Genomic DNA, 19,352 nt, shown 5'->3' with positions numbered 1-19,352 from the left:
CAGGGAGCCGGGAGGCGCCCTGAGCCGCGGCGGGACGGGCAGCCTGGGAAGGCCTGGGCCAAGGAGATTCCGCACCGAGAAGGCCGGCCTCCCCTCATTCCTCGGTGCCACCAGGCTCAGCAATTAGAGGCTTTCAAAGTTTGTCCTTAATTGGTTTCATTTTTGCCTCATAAATGATTCATGGCCCCAGAGGTCTGGGAGGCGGAAGGAGTGGCAGGGGAAATTTGGGGAGGCTTTTGCCTGGGGCCAGGCTCCCTACCTGAGGTTGGGGAGGGTGCCGCAGCCCCAGCCCAGGAAGGGATGAGAGGGGCTGGGAAGCCTCGGGCAGGTGGGACCCTGCAGCAAAAATTAAAACCCAGGCCCTCTCCCTGGAACGCCGACTAATTAGGAACTGCAACTTCTTTTCAGCACACCAGAGCTCTGCATCCAGGCCTGGAGCCACCGCAGCTGCTGGGGCCCTGGGAGCATGAATAATAATGTGATGATAACAAAATAACAGTGTCAGTAGTAATAATAAGGATGGCGAGAACAACATATACGTGATCTCTTTCAGCTACTCCTGCTCCCCCAAACACTAGTATCTGTTTTACAGATGAAGAAACTGAGGCTCAAACGCCTGCCCTCTGACCCTCAGTCTGATGCCACAACCCCTTAGCCACCAACCCCCCAAGCTCTCAAGAGCACGGGACTGACTATTCACCCTCCAGGAATAGTGCCTGCCAGGAGGGTCAGCAGCTGCAGGGCCTAAGGAAGCCTGGGAATGGTCCTGAGGCCTGAAAAAAGACCCCAGTCGGTACCAAGTGGCCCCACACCCACCTGAGCCAGGCTGGCTCTGCCCCTCAACAGGCTGTGCGACCTTGCAGGGCCTTAACTGACCCATCTGTAAAATAGGAGCACATGAGCCCTATGCCCCCACACTGAGTGCTAACCCAGTGCCAGGCACTAGGATAGACAGGAGATACCATGGATCCCATGGTTTAACAAAGTCTGTGCAGAGAACGCCGAGCGCTCAGTCAATGGGTAAAGTGCTGGGGAGCAGTACCCGGAGGGCTTCTTGGAGGAGGTGAGGTGGGAGGAGGAAATGCCTCTCCTCTGACCCCATAACCAACCCACACAGGATGCTCAGGGAGTGGGTGTGGTCCACTTAAACCCAAGACTGGGGTTAGACCTTGAAGAAACCCAGAACTACAGACCACATCAGAGTGACAGGGATGCAAAGTGCCCAGCTCAGCCTGCCCATGATGCTCCCTTTGATCCTGAACAGCTATGGGAAGTGAGGCATACTAAACTGAGCAGGGCCCACCTGGCCCCTGGAAATCCTGGAGGTGAGGGAACACATAAAACAAGTCGGAGGGTAAATGCTGGGTGGGCTGACTCCCTTGGAGCAGGGCTCAGGGTCTCATAAATATCATCTCTTGTATCCTTCAGTTCCTCTGACACATGCACCAGGCTCCCCTCTCAAAACCTGGTCCTCAGGCCCCAGCCACAGCACAGTCCCAGTCAGCTCGCTGCTCTCCCACCCACCCTGCCTCCAGTGGGCAGTGAAACTGCCCGTGCCAGGGCCAGCACCACTTCAAGTGGTTATGCATCCCTGCACCTCTCCGCAGCTCTCTGAATGGCATCTATGATCATCCCCATTTCCTGGATGAGCAAAATGAGGCTTAGAGAAGCTAAGGGACCTGCCCAACACCACATAGCTCAGGAGGGCCCACGTTCCTCATCTTGCTGGCCTCTTTGTGGCTCAGTATCCTTGACCTGTCCCAGGCCTGGCCATTCTTGCCCCAACCCTGACCCTTCTCCTGTCTAGACAAAGACCACACCAAAGCTCACGCTCCTCCAGAAACTAGGACTTGATCTCGCCGAGGCTTGTGGTCAGAAGACCCACAGGAGGTCCAGGAGGTAGTGGGGGTCTCTGTGTACCCTGAGACCCCTGGGGCATGGGGGTCTTCTGAGGCTTGGATGGGGTAGTAGGGGAAGCTCCCACAGGCACACAGAGGGATGGGGGTGAGGGGGCTGGCCATATTCTGTGGCTTCCTCCCTGGGAAGAGTCAACTTCAAGGCCCCTATCACCCATACTTGGGAGGAGGCCGCCCATGGGATTCTGAAGCTGGGGCACACATCCTCTGGAAATGAGACCAAGTTCTACCTGCCCCGCTCCACCCTGCTGGAGGACACTGCTGAGGAGCCGGGCAAGGCCCACCCTCTCCGAGCCTCAGGGGCTTCATCTGCACACTGGCCCGATAATGTCCTTTGAGCGCTTTGAAAAAGTTTTTGAGAATAGGTTTAGAGGTTTTCCTTAAAAGGGGTTTGGAAGAACTGGTCTATTTTTGGCTGGGGGCACTTTGGACACTGGGGTCAGTGTACCATAGCAGCTTGAAAATGGCTTGTTGAACACACAAACAAGTGGCCGGGTTCTTATCCTCAGCAGGTCTGGTCAACAAACCCTTCCCAGGTGCCGACTCTGGGCCAGGACACTGGTCTGCCCTTTGCTCCTCGCTGTCCATCTACCTGTCTCAGGGCTGCCCAGCCAGGTCACTGGGGTCCCTCTCCCCAGCCCGCCCGGAAGCTGTACATCTCCAGTGGGTCAGCACTGACGTCAGCAAGACTGGCCGGGCGTGGAGCCCGCCACCTCCGGAACCGCCAATTAATTAACTTTTTCAAATTAATTTCCCAAGCAAAATTCCATAATTACATCTGTCTCCATCAGTCCAAGCTAGGCAGGCAAGAGGACCCTGCAATGAGATGGAATGTGGTGTAAAGGGGTGGCCATACCAGCCCTGGGGCCAGGTCAGAGAGGCCACTGGGGGTTAGGTTTCACCACAGTCGGGCACTGGCCTGGCATCCTTATGGATGCTATCTGGGAAGGGAGGGGGCTGAGAGATCAGAGCATTCCAGCAAGAAGGTGGGGGCTCAGGGAGACCCATGGTCAGCCCAGCTCATCCGGATGCCCCATCCCCCACCCCAGTGCCCCTAAACCACAGTGGGTCTTGGCATGGCCCAGTAGCAGCACAGGCACCGCGAGGCTGAGAAGGCCGCGGCTGCGGCGTTCTAATTTCCCAAAGGGGCTGAGATTAATTAGCTCACACACAGGCGCAGAGAGGGAGAGGAGAGTGGGAGCAGGAGCGGGCAGCGTCAGGCGAGGAGCTGGCTGGCACTCCCCCCTGCCCGCCCGGCAGGCAGTCGGCGGCCTTGACAGCCTGGGTGCTCTGAAGGTCAGTGGCCAAGCTGGCTGAGCCAGCAGATTGGCACTGTCTCCTTCCCAGAATCCTCAAGACCAAGGCTGGGGTACAGTGACCAGGAGGATAGTCTGGCGGGGAGGGGCTCCGCTGTCACCACCCTCTATCGGTTCTGTGCCAGGTGCTCTGTCCACATCATCTTGACTGATGCTCACAGCAACCCACAGAGGTAGGCAACATGATTCTCCCGTTTCGCAGATGAGGACACTGAGGCTCAGAGCTGAGTGGGGCACTGGTGTGGGTCAAGGTCAAGCAAGTGTGGACATTGGAGGCGAGGCTGAAATGCAGGCTGGCCCAGCTCTACAGCCCACCCTTCTTCCCCTGGAACCCCGTGCAGGTGTGAGGGCTACGGGAGCTCTGGGCCTGGGGGACTGGAACACCAGTCACAAAGCTCCTAAGTGTGTCTGTCTGTAGGGAATGGACTTACCCCTGCTTCAGAGAATGTGCAGGGCAGACTTGCACAGTCATTTCACAGATGAAGAAACTGAGACCAGAAAGGGGAAATGACCTGAGGCTGGGACCAGCCTGTAGTAAAGTCAACCCAGCGAAGTGAACTTTAGTGAGCCCTGACCCAGGGCCATGCAGCGCCTGGTACTAAGTGACACACGGACCACGGGATGGCGGGTCATTGTGGCTATGTCCCTGTATACCAAAGAGGAAGTGCCAGCTCAAGGGCACTTGCTCAACTCCTCCCTGAAGGGTGCCCAGGAGAGGGAAATGAAGCCCCTGGGGAGGGGGTGGAGAAGGTAAGCAACCCTGACCAGGCCCCGAGGCAGCTTCCCCGGACCTAACCATGGAGTTTCCCAGAACCTGTCTACAGAGGAACCCAGAAACCCCAAGGGGCATCCATCTGCTCCCCAGGGGGTCCCCTGCCCGCCCACCCACCCTCTCCCCTGGAGTTAAGGGGTTAGGTTAGCAGTTCCAAGGCTCTTAGGTTCAAACCTGGAAAGTGCCTTGAGATAGCAGAGGGTCCTAGGAGAGTTAAGGCGCTGGGCATGGGGGAGGGGGCTGGCTCAACTAGGAACACTATGCATCTTGTGTGTAATGGGGCGAGGGGAGCCCCTCATCTCAGAGACACAGGCTCAGGCCATGCCAGGGTCCAAGTAGGCTTTGGAGTAGGGATTCCTCTCCTAGCTCTGCTGTTTCCAGCCTAGGTGACCTCAGACAGGTTGCTGACTCTCGCTGAGCCCAACCCCTAGCCACTGAAATGCAGCTGCTGACAGCCCCCACCTCGTCAGGTCCTGGAGAGAACCTATGTGAAGGGGTCAGTGTAGGGTCCACATGCAGTAGGTGCTCAACTAAGGATAGCTGTGTTGTTGTTTTTACTGTCATCATCTGCCAGCATAAGCGTGAACGTCACGGACAAGTCAGGCCAGGCGTGTTGTGTAAGCCAGGTCATGGCCCCGGTTCTCTCACCGTTTGCTTTTGAGCTCTGAGGCAATCCTTCATGCCTCAGTTTCCCCAGCCCCAAATACAGAGCATTCCCCCTCTAGCCTGCAGGACCATGGGGAGATGGACATGTGGTAGAAGCTTGAAGGTTACAACGAGGGTAGCACCCCACTGGTCAAGCTTGCATCTCCTCTTCTGCCCAAAGGAAGAAGGCCTACCTACACTTCTGGACAGCCTTTCCTCCTACCTCCCTGGCCCTCAGCCCTGCCTGCTCATGTCGGCTCTTCTTACATTTCTCACAGCCCTGTCAGCCCTCACAAAGGCACATCCCAAGCCTCTCAATACCCTACAAAGGCTCCATTTGCCACCTGGAAGTCCCTGCTCAAGTCTAACTTGTAGACTTGCTGCGTGAGTGTAGGGGGTGGGAGACAGAGAAATCCTTGAAACTACAGCCTGCTCTCTCTGTACCCTCTGATATTAGGAAGCCTCCAGGATTTTCCACCCAAGGACCATGGGTTCCTTTGCCCTAGGTCCAACCCATTCCCATCCCTCCCCGCAACCCCTGGCCCCTAGCTCAGCCTCTTCACTCGGGTACCTCATCATCCCCATCTGAGAACAGCCCTAGAGAAGGCTAAATCCAAGACCTAATTAAGGAGCCCTTGTTATGGGATGCCACCCCCAGAAAAATGCCAGCTCTAGTGGAGCAGGTGGAGGGGCACACTTGCCTGGAGATCCTTGTGTGACATAATGAGAACTGATGACAACACACCCCACCATCTACTTCAGGTCCTGCAGCTTTGAGACAGAGATGAGAGTCATACCGATCTCACAGGTGACAAACAGGAGGTCAGAGAGGTGAGCAGACTCGCCCATGATTACACAGCAGGCAGTGACCAAGCCAGGTGTGGAGCCCAGGCCTGTCCAACTCCAGAGTCCACGGCACAGGGGCATCCAGTTTCCTGACTGGCCACTGCTGTTTGTGTCCCTCAGGATGCTTGGGTCCCTCTCTCCTCCTCAACCATGGCCCAGTCCTTTATGGAGACCTGTGTGGCCAGGAGGAGGGAGCCCAGCTGGGCCTGAGTCCTTATAGCCACATGCCCTTTGACCACTGCTAGGCTGTCTCAGTACTGTAGGCCCAGAATGACCTGTAGTCTGGGTGTTAGGAGACTGTGTCCAAAGCCCTTCATGACCATGAAGCCATTCCCATCAGACTCACTTCTGTCATCTGAAAAATGGCTTTTTTGGCAGCATATGGAAAATGGGTATACCCTTATTTTTGCCCAGTGCGAGGAAGGCAAGTCCCAACCCCAAAGCAGGGCAGAGGCTTAAAAAGGCTCCCTGAGGGCATATCCTCAGCTCTCAGCACCCCAGGACTCCCTTATACACAAGCCAGCTCTCTACCCATTTAGCAGGGCTGTAGACTAAGAACCAGGGCCATGGCCAAAATCTAAGTGGGGGCACTGGATAATGAGGGCCTTGGCAACTAAGGGAACAGAGAGAAGCAGGTGTGCGGTAAGCAGGGAAGGTGGGCAGAAAGACTCCTGGGTCCATTTGATCAGAGGTATCATTCTTCCCCCTATCTCTGGCACACCCCTGCCACCTCCCAAGGACCCCATGCCCTGGGTCTGGGAACCAGCTGGCCACTTAGTGGTCCTGGGGAAATCGACTTTCCCTGGCACTCCCTCTCCAGCCTTTCCTTTTCCCAGCTCCCCTATATCCCTCCCCCATGTACCCAACCCACTCTGCCCGGGGCCTCTAGAGGGCAGGTGGGTTTAACACTCTCATGCCTGATACTTGGGCCTCCTCCCCAGAGAGGGCAGAGCCAGGTTTGCTATGGGAAAAAACCATCGACACCTCCCCACCCACACCTTATAGAACCCGGTGGACACAACATGGCTGAAGGCCAGGCCTCTTCTGTGTGAGCCTAAACACAAGGCATCTGGGGGAGCAGAGCCCTGATCACAGCAGGTGTGCCTGTGTGTGCCAGTGCCCTGGCCCACCCTATGGCATCATCTGGGGATAAGCTATGGCCTGAGAATGATCAGACCCCAGCGTGTGGGGCCAATGGGGTGAGAGTGGTCTCCTCGCAGGGTGCACGCCTGTGTGTGCCTGTATATGTGCATTCGCCTAGGTATGTGCCAGTGTGTGCGTGCGCCAGAGGCTGGGCTGTGGCTGGAACCATGAGTGTGCTTCTGGAGCGCCACATGGGAGCTGTGTGTGCATGGTGCATGTGACTGAGTCTGTACCATGCGTGTCGGCTGGGTGTGCTGAGTCGTGTGGAACTATGTGTGCTGCAAGTGACTGTGTCTGTCCTAAGTGTGTGCCCGGGTGTGCCGCGTGTGGGGTGCGTGAGTGTGCACTCTGCCTGCCAGGCCGCAGGGCCTCTTGGGGCTGCTGGGGATGGGGTGACTCACGTCTCCTGAGCTAATCCTGCCGCCCGCCCGCCCAGCTCACCCTGCTCTGCTGGGCTGATGGCCGCCAGCACAAGAGGTGGGGGGGTGGCGCGGGCAGCCGCGGCGGGGAGGCTGGCTTGATAAATAACCTGCTGCTTCCCCAGGCCTCTGAGAAGGGGAGGCTGCAGCATGGGGAGGAGCATGAGGGTGGAGGTGGGGGAGGCTGTCCTGGGCCCCCAGGCTCCGGCTGCCCTGGCCCCCTTGGCCCAGGCTGCGGCTCCGGGGTTCCTGTTTCATCGAAACCTGAGCTGGGAAAAGCCTATCGGGTCATCTTGCCTGTCCCGCCGGCCACCAGGCCCAGGCAAGCTGCCCCTCAGGGGACAGGCCCGCAGCCTGGCCTCCCAGCCAGTGGGTGGTTGGGTGGGGGGAGGATATTTCTGTCCAGACTAAATGCAGCTCTAGGCCTCTGTCTGTGTACCCCCCCACCCAGCAGCTGCTCCCAGAGGCGCCCTGGCTCTGCAGGGCTGACTAAATATAGGCCCCCCACCCCAGCAAACCCCCCATGTTCACCAATTCCCAGCGGCCCCACCCACATACCCCCCTACCCCAACCAGAGGGGAAGGCTGAGGAGCCCGCTGTGTGAGCTTGGGGCAGCAGATCCCCCTCTCTGGGCTCTCAAGCTACAAAAAACCAAGCATTACTCAGCTCTGGGCCCTGCCCTACCTAATGGGTGCTTTTGGAGTGTAGACCACAAAGGTGACTGGGTTGGGGTCTTCGCACAGGAGATAAGGGCTGGGGTCCCCTCCCCAGAGCACCCCAAGCGCCTTTAGGCTTATAAACACGGCCCCTCCATCCTGCCCGTTCTTTGCCCAGGCTGGGCAATACCAGGCTCCTCCAATCTGCCCTGGCCGGATCCTGGCCAGGAAACAAGTTGTGCCAGGCTTGGGGTGGAGGGGCGGGAGCATGACAGCTGCTATTTCCTGGAGGCCACGGTCGGGCACAACCCGGATTCCTGCCTGGCTCCACACTCCACCAGAGTCTCTTCCAGGCTGCAGGCCCTCCACAAGGCACCCCTTCCCCGTGTCAGAGCTATTATCAGACCCTACAGGATCATCCCACTCCCCTCACTGCACTGGCACAGGCAGGAGGAAGGCGCGTGGATGCAGCTCGCCTCTAGGACTGGGGAGAGGTGGTCTCTGCAGGGTTCCACAGACTGGGAGGCAGCCCCAGCTTCCCTCCTCCTGCCTGCCTGCCCACCCGGCTGCTTCCCCCAGCCCCACACGCACCAAATTCCCCACATGCCTGTCTGTCTCTGACAGCTCGCGCAAATACTTGGCTGCGCGGGCACCCGCTGTTCTGAGCCTGCTGCGCCTCCTCCCTGCCTTCCCGGGGGGCTCTGCAGACGCAGCCAGAGATGGGAGGGGGCCAGAGCCAAGAAGCTCAGTGGGCAGTGGGAGAAAGCAAGGGCAGGAGAGACCAGCCTCAATGCAGAAGCACCACCCCCATCCCCCGGGGCCTGAGGGACCTGGGAGGCCACAGAGAGCCAGCCCAGGCGGGGCAGCAGCTGCTGACACCCCCGCTGCCCCCCGACACCCCTGTTGCCCCCCGGAACTTCCCAGGAGGACCTTCCGGAGGCCTCCCACTTGCCTCGGCCGATGAAACAGCATCTGCCACCCCCGCGGCAGCAGCTCAGGACAGGGCGGAGGGCACCACAAGGCCCCTAGGGAAGGCTTTGAAATCTGGATCAAGGCCCAGGCCCTCTTGGCAGTCCCAGCCCCCCAGCATAGGCCCAGCCTCAGAGCATGAGGGGTGCATTCCAGCCCTCCTGCAGTGTGCAGGGCACACCCGCCCAGCTGCCAAGCTTGGGATGTCTCCACTTGGACTGGCTGGGGGCCTTATTTGTCCCCACTGCCCTCCTTCCTGCTAGCCTCATCTCCCTCCCAGGAAACCAGTGGAGGAAACACTTCCTGACAACAGCTGGGATTCTCCGCTGGACACTACGCCTCACTGGCTGGCTCCTTACCTCCCCCCACCTCAGTCCTTCCCTGGGAGTCACCAAATCACACCCCCACCCCCCGTCTACAGCAGAGGAATCCTCCCCTCCCGGCCAATCTGCCACTAGCCCCAGCATCTAGGCACAGCACGGGCACTGAATGAATGACCTCATGGGTAACAACCTCCATTCTGCAGATGGGCAAACCAAGGTCAGGGCAGAGCCCAGAGAGCCAGGCCTCCCTTACTGTGCTCTTTCTGAAAGGGGCTGACTGCAGGTCCCTTCGCTATTCCTTTGCCTCCCAACACACTTTCTGCCTCGGGAGCCAATTGAGCCCTCCCAGGCTTCTGGAGGCATAAGGATGACTCCAAACAGAACCTCTCCGTGTTCTGGGTTCAAATGCCCAGTTAGGCTGCTCTAGATGACAATCCTAACTCTCCCACAGTTCAGCAGTGGTCCTGAAAACAATCCCAAGGTATTGTCACGGTGACGTTAGACCTTGAATAAAGCCTCCTCTCCCCATTGCACAGATGGGGCTGCTGAGGACCCCAAGGGAGGGGGAGCTGCAGGCGGCCATGAGTCAGAGGGGGAGCTGGGAAGCCGCCCGGCCCTGCCGGCTGTTGCTGGAAGCAACAGCCTGCATTTCCTCCTCACGCTGGTGCCTTGGGAAGCGTGGGCAGCGGGCGGCGGGCACCGCCGAGAGGACCCCTCCTGTGCCTGTGGGCCAGCCACATCCCCTCACTGCCTGACTGGGCCCACAGCCCACTCTCCACGCCGGCTAGAGTTCCAGAGAGGGGCTGGCTAGGGGCAGAACAGGCATTTCTGTCCCAGGTATGGGCTCATGTCACCTGAGGGCACCAGGCCCTGTGACCTCAGGGCAGCCTGACCCCTAGAGCTTTAATGTCCCCTAGCATCAAACAAGGAGACTGAAACATGACCATTTACACTTCCTTCTAGCAGCAAAATCCATGGTTCTATGACTCCAGAATCCCAACAAGAATCCTGACTTGAAAAATGCCTCCATTCCAAGCATTCTATAATTCTAGACTCCCATGACTAAGAAATTCTAGGTCACCAAGATCTGACACCCCCAGGAAGAAAGGGGGCCAGGTCCTCTTCTGCCTACTGCTATGAGCCCAGTTAACTAATTTCCCATCTAGCTCTGGGGGAGGTGGGCCAGGCAGAAGAGGGGCTGGGTCTCTCTCATCAGAGTCAGCAGGAACTGACATGAAGCTGTGTGGGGCCCCTGGCCCGGACAGAAACTGGTCTAGTACTAGGGGACAGGCCACCTCCTCCTGGCACACACAGCCACGAATGCCACAGATGTCAGGAAGTCAGCCCGCACCAAAGAGAGTGGGTGGCGGGGGGTTTGCATGCCTGCACCCCATCCTGTGGCTGGGAGGGAGGGAGGGCGGGAGTCAGGTCAGGGCTGGTCTCTCTGCTTCTCAGGTTCCAAGCCAAGCTCCACGCTTTATCTTCCTGTCTTCACCACCCACTGCTTCCTCCTTCCCGCCACAGTCCCCTCACCTCCCAGGCCAGTCCCAGCCCAGGCCAGCCGGCAGCCAGCCAGGGCAAAGGCTCCCAAGCCCATCTGACAGATGGAAAAATTGTGGTCGATGAAGAAGATAGGACCTGCCCCACTGGCTTGGCTCAGCAGCCTATTGCTCTCTGGCCACATCTCTCCACCTTGCCCCCACCTTGCTTCCCAGAATCCTCCACAGGGCCAGTGCGTCTCCACATGCCAGCCTGTCCACCAGCACACTCCCATCCCAGTGTCCCCTGACAGTACTCATCCTCACCACCAAGTCATCCAGTCATTCATTCATCCACTTTTATCCACCCAACTAGCCTATCAGCCCATCTCCCCACCACATATGGCCCATTGCCAAGGGTTATGGGGGCCTCCAAGAGGAAAGAGCAAGGCCTGTGCCCAGCAAGCATTTAAGGAGTCCCTTCTGTGTGCCAGGTAGTGTGGAAGGTTCAGGAAGCAGCACACAAAGGCCAACAGCCTGTCAAGGGCTCTGCCAGGACTCCATCCCACTAGGCAGTGGCAAGCCACAAACTCCCAAGGCCTCAGTTTCCTCATCTGTATATGGGGATGCTAACAACACACATCTGTCCCACGTACGGGCTCATGTCACCCGAGGCTACTGTGGGGATGAAAAAAGGTGAAAGTCAGAAAGCTGTTAACATGGTGCCTGCCACAGAGAGGACTTTTGTTGGGCTACCCATTATCACTGGCTTTGTTACAATCTATTCTAACAATAGTAGTTGGCCGGCGCGGTGGCTCACGTCTGTAATCCCAGCACTTCGGGAGGCCGAGGCAGGTAAATCACTTGAGATCAGGAGTTCAAGACCAGCCTGGCCAACACAGAGAAACCCCGTGTCTACTAAAAATACAAAAATTAGGCGGGCGTGATGGCGCGCGCCTGTAATCCCAGCTACTCCGGAGGCTGAGGCAGGAGAACTGCCCGAACCCAGGAGGCGGGGGTTGCAGTGAGCCGAGATGGTGCCATTGCACTCCAGCCTGGGTGACAGAGTGAGACTCCATTTCAAAACAAAAACAAAAACAAAAACAAAATAGCAGTTAACAGTTGGGGGCTGCAACTGATTACAGCAGCAGCTAAAGTTCTTCAAACACTTATTTGGTGCCAGGCACTGGGGGTACAAGAAGAATCACTGCCATATCCCATTGCAAGGCTGGCAAGGAGCAGGCTCAAAAAGCCCCAATAAGCATCTGATGAATGAGGGGATCAATGACAGGAGGCACGGCCCTGCCTCCAAGGAAGGTATAAGCCAGCATGTTTTCATGGGTGAGTGTGTCTTTCTGCACACACGTGTGTGTGTATAAGCAGTTAGGTGTGTTACACATATGTATGTATGCCTGTGTGAGAGACCTGGGGATCCAGTGATGCCAGAAGCCCAGTCACTCAAGCCCACTCAGGCCCCCACCTGACATCACCCCTGCCAGTGATCACAGCAGAGCTGAAGGGACTGTGGCAAGAGCAGGGGCCAGGTCCGTGGAGAGAGGCCTGGAAAGATGCTTTGCATAGTTCTGGCCATCGGATTACAGGCCCAGCCTAGGTACCTACTTGGGGGTATAGGGGCCACTAGGTGTTGCCCCACAGGAACCCAGGCCCCCAGTGCCCGAACATTATGCCCGTACTGGCATGGCACACAAGTGTTCCTGCTGGCAGGCTGGGCACGTCTGAGGAGGTCAGAAAAGGTCACAGGCGAGGGAGGCAGTGCTGGGTCCAAGGGCGATGTGGGGTCTGCCAGACAGGGGAGGGTGGGTACAGGGCTCCCCGGGGGCCACCAGGCAGGCCTGGCTCTGCCCTGCTGGGGCCGGCAGCTGGAGGGGAGTAAATATAGCTGGGGCGTCCCGGCCACATTCCTGGGAGGCCAGTGAGGCCCGCCTGCCCGCTGCTCTAAGCAGAGCGCAGCAGCCAGGGCCCAGAGCCGCCACTGCCCTCTTCCCAAACAAACAGAAAAATAAATAAAACCAGCTCTCACGGCCGGCCGGCACAGCCAGTGGGGGAGGGGGCAGGAAGGGATGGACAGGGGTGGGGGGGTGGACAGGCAGGCGGACCAGTTGCCGCGGTTTCTGTTCCACTGGGAAGGAGGAAGCCAACAAAAGAGGAAAATGGAGGAAAAGGGCAGGGAGATGGTCAGAGATGTCAGCGAAGGGGAGAGAATCCCGAAGAGATGAAGGGTGTCACAAGGAGAGGTGTGGGGGAGGTAGGTCAGGAGAGACAGGGAAAGTGTCAGGGGCAGGCACAGTGGGGAACAGTTAGGGCAGAGGCAGCCTCTGGGTCAGTAATTCAGCAGCAGGGATGCCCCGGGGGCGGGTAGCAGGCAGAGACAAAGGGGGCTGTGTGGGCTGGGGCAGGGGGCCGGCTTGAAGGGCTATGAAATATTAAAGAGCTAGGCCAGTGAGTGACAGAGGTCATAGGAAGCAGGAGACTAGCCGGGAGCGATGGGGGACCCTGAGGCGGAGGGCTGCCCCACCTCTGGCCTGTCTCTCCACCACCTCCATCATAGCCAGTCTCCTGCGATGGAGGGACAGGCTGAGGGTGGGAGGGGCTGTGGGGATTAGTGATGGCAGGGACACCTCTGCGGTTCCCTCTTCCCTCGGGCTGATCTGGGCACAGCCGGCCTTCCAGAGCTGCCAGCCACCCTATCAAGAAAGCCAGGAGGCCTGTCAACACAGCCGCTGCCATGGCACCTCCTGGGGAAGGAGCGGGAGACATCCAGCTTCTCCTTCCCAGGAAAAATCAGCCAAGCCACCACTTTCCACAGTGACCTGCAGGGAGGGATGACTGGGCCTCACAGCTCAGCTGAGCCAGCAGGTCACGCCCCAGCCCTCGCACCCTACCCCAGCCTGGCCCTATTACTAGCTTCACGACCTTGGTCAGTCCCCTTGTCCCTGAGCCTGTGTCTTCACCAGCTCCACCCCACCCTAGGCTTGGTGTGAGGAAAGAAAGAAGGCAAATAACACCTTGAAAACATACTGAGGCCAAGAATCTGCACGCATCATCCCAGAGAAGGCTACCATGTGCCTCATGGGGTCTGTCCTATTATCAGTCCCATTTTACAGATCGGGAAGGGAAAGTCAGACAAAGTGAAGCACCCATGGTCACACACCTGGTAATCAGCAGAATGGAGACAGAAGTGCTAGGTGTGAGCCACATGTTATTTTCTTAGGATTCACGGGGGACATGCATTCCTTGTCTCTATAAAAGCCGGTGTTTACTGAATACAGATTGTAGGTGAGCACCTCCCCCTGCCAGGCACTATGCAACCATCTGTGTCCATCTGAAAATGACCTTGTGAGGCAGGCATTCTTTTACTGTCCAATTTCAGAGATTAGGAAACTGAGGTTTGTAGAGATAACACAACTGGCCCAAATGCCATACATCCAGCTAGGGAGTGACATGGCCAGGATTTGGAGTCAGATCTGATGGACTCTAGAGCCACTGCTCATACACACTTGTCTGGGTGGGGGTTAGGAGGACCTGGTAGGAGTGGAGCTCAGTGGTTCAATTGGCTCCGACAAGGGATACCCAGAAAAGGTCAAAAACAAGGTCACAACTGCTGTGGGGGTTGGGGAGATGGCAACTGTTTTGAGGATGGGAGAGGCACAGAGCCTGTAGGAGCTCCAGGTGAGGGTACAAGCTAGGGTCCTGGCTAGAGTGATTTGCTTGGTCTACCCAGAGCCCCTGAACCAGGTAGCACCAGCCCTGCCCCAGTGTGAGGATACTGAGGCTGAACCAAAAAGGGTCAGTGGAGCCCTGTGTTGTTGGTCCCCAGGGTTCTAACCTGTGCTCCAGGGCCAGAGTGCCTGGAACTAATCACCTCTTCAGAGCCCCCAGTGCTGTGGAAGATGGGGCAGGATCCTCTCCCTCCCTCCTAGGCCCTGTGAGCCCAGAGGGAGGCCAGCATCAGAGGCAGGAAATGAAGAAGAATTTGCGATCTAATTGAGCTGGCGGGGGATTAGGCGGCAGAATGCAATTACAGGGGCTGGAGCGGGGCCAGGGGCACTGACACCCCAAGATGTGGCCTGGCCCAGGTGACTTGGCCCAGCCAGTCTCTGGCCAGAGACAGGAGACTTGGGGTTGGGAGTATGGGTACAGGCAAAGGTTGGGACCAGACTGCTTCTCAACATATAGAGGACTGCAAGGTTCCAGCTCCACGTGATACCCAGAAGCAAGAAGTTTTCCTGGGAATCCTCCCCCAGGGAACAAGTCTATGGACTCTCATCTGGGGAGCTGGCAGCCAGACTCACATGCTCTCACAGGCTCCATTCATACGTGTGCAAGCATGTGCTCACACTCCCAGGTAAGCCCCACATATCCACATTCACCTGCATAGGGGCAGGCTTCCCAGCCTGGAGATACACAGGCCGGCCCTTTGCTGCTACTGGCTCCACCAAATGGTGGGTTGTGGGGGCACAACCCCTCCCTCAAGAAAACCCACCCATGACCTTAAAATCCTTTTATTCCCGTAATCACATGCTACCATTGCCGTGGATACATGCTGTCACCCCGGCCCCAGCCTGTCTCCCTCTGCGGCTTCCAAAACTCCCAGCAGGCAGGCAGACGAAGAGGCTGCCCAGTTACTGCTGGGGAGGGAAGGGCTGTAGGGTTTGCAGCAGGAAGGACTGGGTGTGAGAGGTTCAATTCTACACACACACATTCAGGGCCACAAACAACCAGAGGGGGAGATTCAGTAAGACAGAGATACAGAAAGAGAAAGGAAAACATAGCCAGCCGCCACCACCACAGACAGAGAGAAACCACTGTCCATACAGCACAGACAGGCCCACTCCCACATTCACAATTCAGACACACTCTACTCAGTCAGATCCCCCAGATTTATAAGCATATACAAAGCACACAGATACACACAAATCACAAATCCAAACTCTCCAAAATTCCAAGCACACACAACTCACAGAATATATTCATTCCCAGATTCACAGGGACATAGCCAATCTTCAGAAATACAATCTCAGATTCACAAACACACATGTACACATACACTACAGATCCAAACACTTCTAGATCAGGACAGACAGACATGCCCTGATTTCATAAATCCATGTATGCTCAGACTCTGAGAAGTCACCCTGAGAAAGACATTCAACACAGAGATTCACAAATACAGACACACGACTTAGAGACACACATGTCCTGAGTCATAAGCACACATCACCCAGATTCCCACATCCCAGAGCAACAGACTAGTGCCACACAGCCTCATCTCTGTCAGCTGACACTGCCTCTGGCTTTAGGGGGCAGGTGGAGGGTTGGAGATTCCTGGGTCTTTGAGGGGGCAGTTCTTTCTCGTTGCTCGAATCCAGGAAGGGTGGGCTCAGCGTTGGGGGGAGGTGAGGGGGAAGTAAGAGAAAGCAGGAAAAAACTTTAGTGGGATATTCTTGTTGGGCAGTAGCGCGTGAGTAACGGGGGAGGTTTTTTGTGGTCTGCTGAGTTCCAGCTATGAGTGAGAGTTTAACTATTAATACACTTCATCAAGGACACTTCACACACATACACAGCCACACACACACACACACACACACGCAGCTAGGATGGGACCAGGTGGTGGGGGTAAGAGAGGGAGAGCCCCAGAAAAAAGAAAAGAAGGAAAGCCCCAATCAGGGCCCCCAGAGGGCGGGGAAAGGGGGCGGCGCTTCTATCCTGGGCCTGCCTCCAGAGCTGGAGCAGTGATTCATTTGTGCACCACCAGAAGGGTGGGGTTTGATACACAGTAGGTGCTCAATACAAACATATTGGGCCAACAAATGAATAACATATAAAGAGTGGGCAATAATAACAGTAATAACAATGTGTGAACCCCCCATCCTTGTTCAATTAGAGCATGCCCCAGAGCATCATGCTTGTTAATTTGGACTAAATCGTCAAGCCACCAGACAGGGGCTCTAGGAACCCAGGCTTGGGTCTGGCTCACCCGTATTCCCTCATTTCTCCACCCTATCCTGCAACCTGGAAAGTCAGCCCAGCCTACATCCCTCTCTCCCTCCTAGCAAGATCCCCTCCATTCCATCCTCCCATAAACAACAAGGTGCAGTAAGTCCTAAAGAAGGCAGGGTATTTCATTCCCCTGGACTTGTTTCTTCATGCAGATACAAGCCTGCCCCCACACTCCTATGGGTCTCAGTTTCATATGTGCCAAATGGGTAGGAGGCAGGCAGACCTGGAAAGGGGCAGCAAGAGTTTAGGGTCACAGTGGGAACCCTTGGAACATGGGCCTTTGCTGGCTGGGGCCCTGGATGTAGAATCCTCCCCTCCCCTTCCCCCACCCACCCCAGCCCAGCCCAGCCCAGCCCAGCCGGGTGGACATTCCAGGCCTCACGTGATAAAGACGAGGCCACTGGCCCTCGGGTAAGTCAACAGGCTCTGTCGCGGGAGAGATAGGAGGCCCTGGCCAGGGTCACCTGCTGAGTGGGGAAAACAGCCAGGACCAGATACACACATAAATAAGGCACCAACCCGACAGCCAGCCTGCCAAGGGTCTGTGTTCTGCAGAGGCTCACCTTGGAAAGGGAGGTGGCATGGAGAGGGAGGCCAAGGCTGACTAGGGACGTCCCTGGGAGAGACCCAGCTCCTGCGAGGATGAGGGGTAGGGGGGTTCTACCCAAGTTCCAGGGGCTGGCTGGGAACTCAGAGGCCAACCTCCCTCAGCTGTTCCCATCTCTTCCCAGGGCAAAAATCAAACCGTCACCCCCTCTCCCTCCTCCCCAAGGAGAGGACAATTTCCGTTCTGGGAGGGGGGTGACAGCTGCAGAGCGAGCCACTCCCCACCCCCCCAAGCTCCAGCCTGACTCTCATCTAGGGAAACTGCTAAATCAACAATACGCAGTTACGGGTAGGTAGCCCGCCGGCCTGAGTCTCCCCGCACGGCTCTCAGAAAGGGGTTTAGAGGGGACTTCGGTCTCAGTTCCCGGTTTTCTAGTGGCGGTTGGAAACCAAGGCACGGGCGTCTTTCAGGAGGGCGACCAGGTGAAGCTTAGGCCAGAGGCCCCCCAAAACGTCCAATTTAAATACTCCCAACTGCAAAGGACAGACGCCCCCCACCCCGCGGGCTGGGGCAGCTGAGGTGGCGCCGGGCGTTCAAATCGCGCTCCAAACCAGTCCGCAGCGACTGCGCTCGCAGCCCCCGCCAGGCGGCCCCAGCGGAAAACTTGAAAGGGACTCTGTTTGCCGGCGGCCCTGGGGCGGCTCCGGCGGGGGCGAGGGCCCAGCGATCGCACACACGCCCCCTCCCCAACGCTTCCAAAGAAAATGCGGGGGGCGGGGACAGGGCCCACCACAAATCCAAGGGCTCCAAATAGGGCCCGTCGCGCGGGGAAAGGCGGGGGTCAGGAGTCTGGTCCGCCGACCACCCCCTTAGCTCCCCTCCCCCCAGCCCCGATCCGAAGACGCGACTCTCTCAGACCACCCAAGGTCCAGGGGGCAAAGAAGGGCGCGGTTGCCAAACCTTCAGACCCCTGTCGCGGGAGACTTCTGGGAGCGGGTCTTTCCGAATGAGTCACTACAGAACCCCCCAAATTTACTGGTGCTTCCTTGCAGCCCGAGGCACCAGTCCAACTCCGCACACCCCTTCCGATTCCCGGGGGGGAATAAAGAATAAAAAGAGATCTTGCTCCCACTTTGGGCACTTCAGCTCTTCTGACAGGTCCCGAAGGTGGCCCCTCATTTAAAAACCGGGGTCACTCACTTTCCGTCGATCCTACAAATAAACAAAGCCAAGCGCACCCCGCGCTCCCCGCCGGAAAGCAGCCCATTCCGGGCGAGGACAACTTCCCCCAGCCAGAAAATTAACACATTCCTCTCGCGGCGGTTCAGCCCCTCACTCCGCTCCGGGGATGCGAAGGGGAGGGGGGCTCAGGTCGAACTTCAGGGGTAAATTTGGGGCCGGAGCAGCGTGGCAGGCGCCTGGGACGTACGCCCCCCGACAGTTCCGCAGCTAGAGGAACACCCCCATTCTCCCTCCCAGGCTCTGCACGCTGCTTGGCCCACGCGGGGCTCGGGAGACAGCCCCAAAAACTCCCCAAGGCAGGGAAGGGAGGGAGGGGCCGCGGGGCACCGTGGTGGTGGGGTACTTTGATGGAAAAAAAAGGTCAAACTTCATCAGCCTGCCGGGCACCCCGCGGGCAGCGGGGGCGAGGAGCCGGAGGAGAAATGCAGAAGTAGCCGCCGCCTCTTCTAAGTGGTGGGGGAGGCTCAGTCACGCGTGGTCGAGGGCGCCCAGAGCAGTTAACGTCGCCCCTCAACACAGGGCTGCGAGTGGGGTCTGATGGGAGGAGTGCGCGCCAGAGATCTACAAGCAGCCTCCCCCGCAGGCTGAGCGCCCGCCCAACGCCAAGAGGTGAGGACCCTGGGCGCCCGCCGCCCCGGAGAGCTGGAGTACTGGGGGGGGGGCGGCACCCCGCAGGGAGCGTCCCAGCCCCACTCCACGGCGCCCAAGCCGCCGTCCCAGACCCTAAAACCCCTCTTTTTGTCTGAACTCAGTGATCTGCGACCGAGCATACTGCGGCTTAGGGAGGCTTGGGTATAGCAGCGGCCACAGAGCGATCACCGGCGCTAGGTCTCCCAGGCTCCTGAGCACCGCGGCTCCTGCTGCGGGCGCCCCCCCGCCCCTCCCAAACACGGACCCCTCCTTCCCCGTCCCCGGCTCTCCGCACCTGAACTTAGGGGGAACCCGCGCAGCCAAACTTTCCGCCGACTTGCAGCGAACTCCGGCCCCGGCCGCGCACCGAACCCCGGGGGAGGAGAGGGAGGTAGGCGGGGAAGGGGAGGGGGCCGGCCTCCGGGGGGG

General features: G+C 58.0%; 1 protein-coding gene across 2 annotated transcripts in view; it reads right to left on the bottom strand.

Moving 5' to 3' along the window:
* CXXC5 (CXXC finger protein 5) overlaps nucleotides 1–19,303 on the bottom strand; it is a 35,581-nt gene extending 16,278 nt beyond the window's left edge. The window contains exon 1 of one of the 2 annotated variants that reach the window (XM_011935335.1): nucleotides 19,219–19,303. The gene's annotated coding sequence lies outside the window, so the exon portion shown is untranslated. The remainder of the gene's footprint in view (nucleotides 1–19,218) is intronic. The other variant, XM_011935334.1, reaches the window with a different exon arrangement.
* Between the last annotated feature and the right edge of the window lie 49 nt (nucleotides 19,304–19,352).

Source organism: Colobus angolensis, unplaced genomic scaffold (genome assembly GCF_000951035.1).
Source record: "Colobus angolensis palliatus isolate OR3802 unplaced genomic scaffold, Cang.pa_1.0 Scaffold142, whole genome shotgun sequence".
Classification (NCBI taxonomy): domain Eukaryota; kingdom Metazoa; phylum Chordata; class Mammalia; order Primates; family Cercopithecidae; genus Colobus; species Colobus angolensis.
The sequence above is the reverse complement of the archived record's forward strand: the minus strand, read 5'-3'. Positions and strand labels throughout refer to the sequence as shown.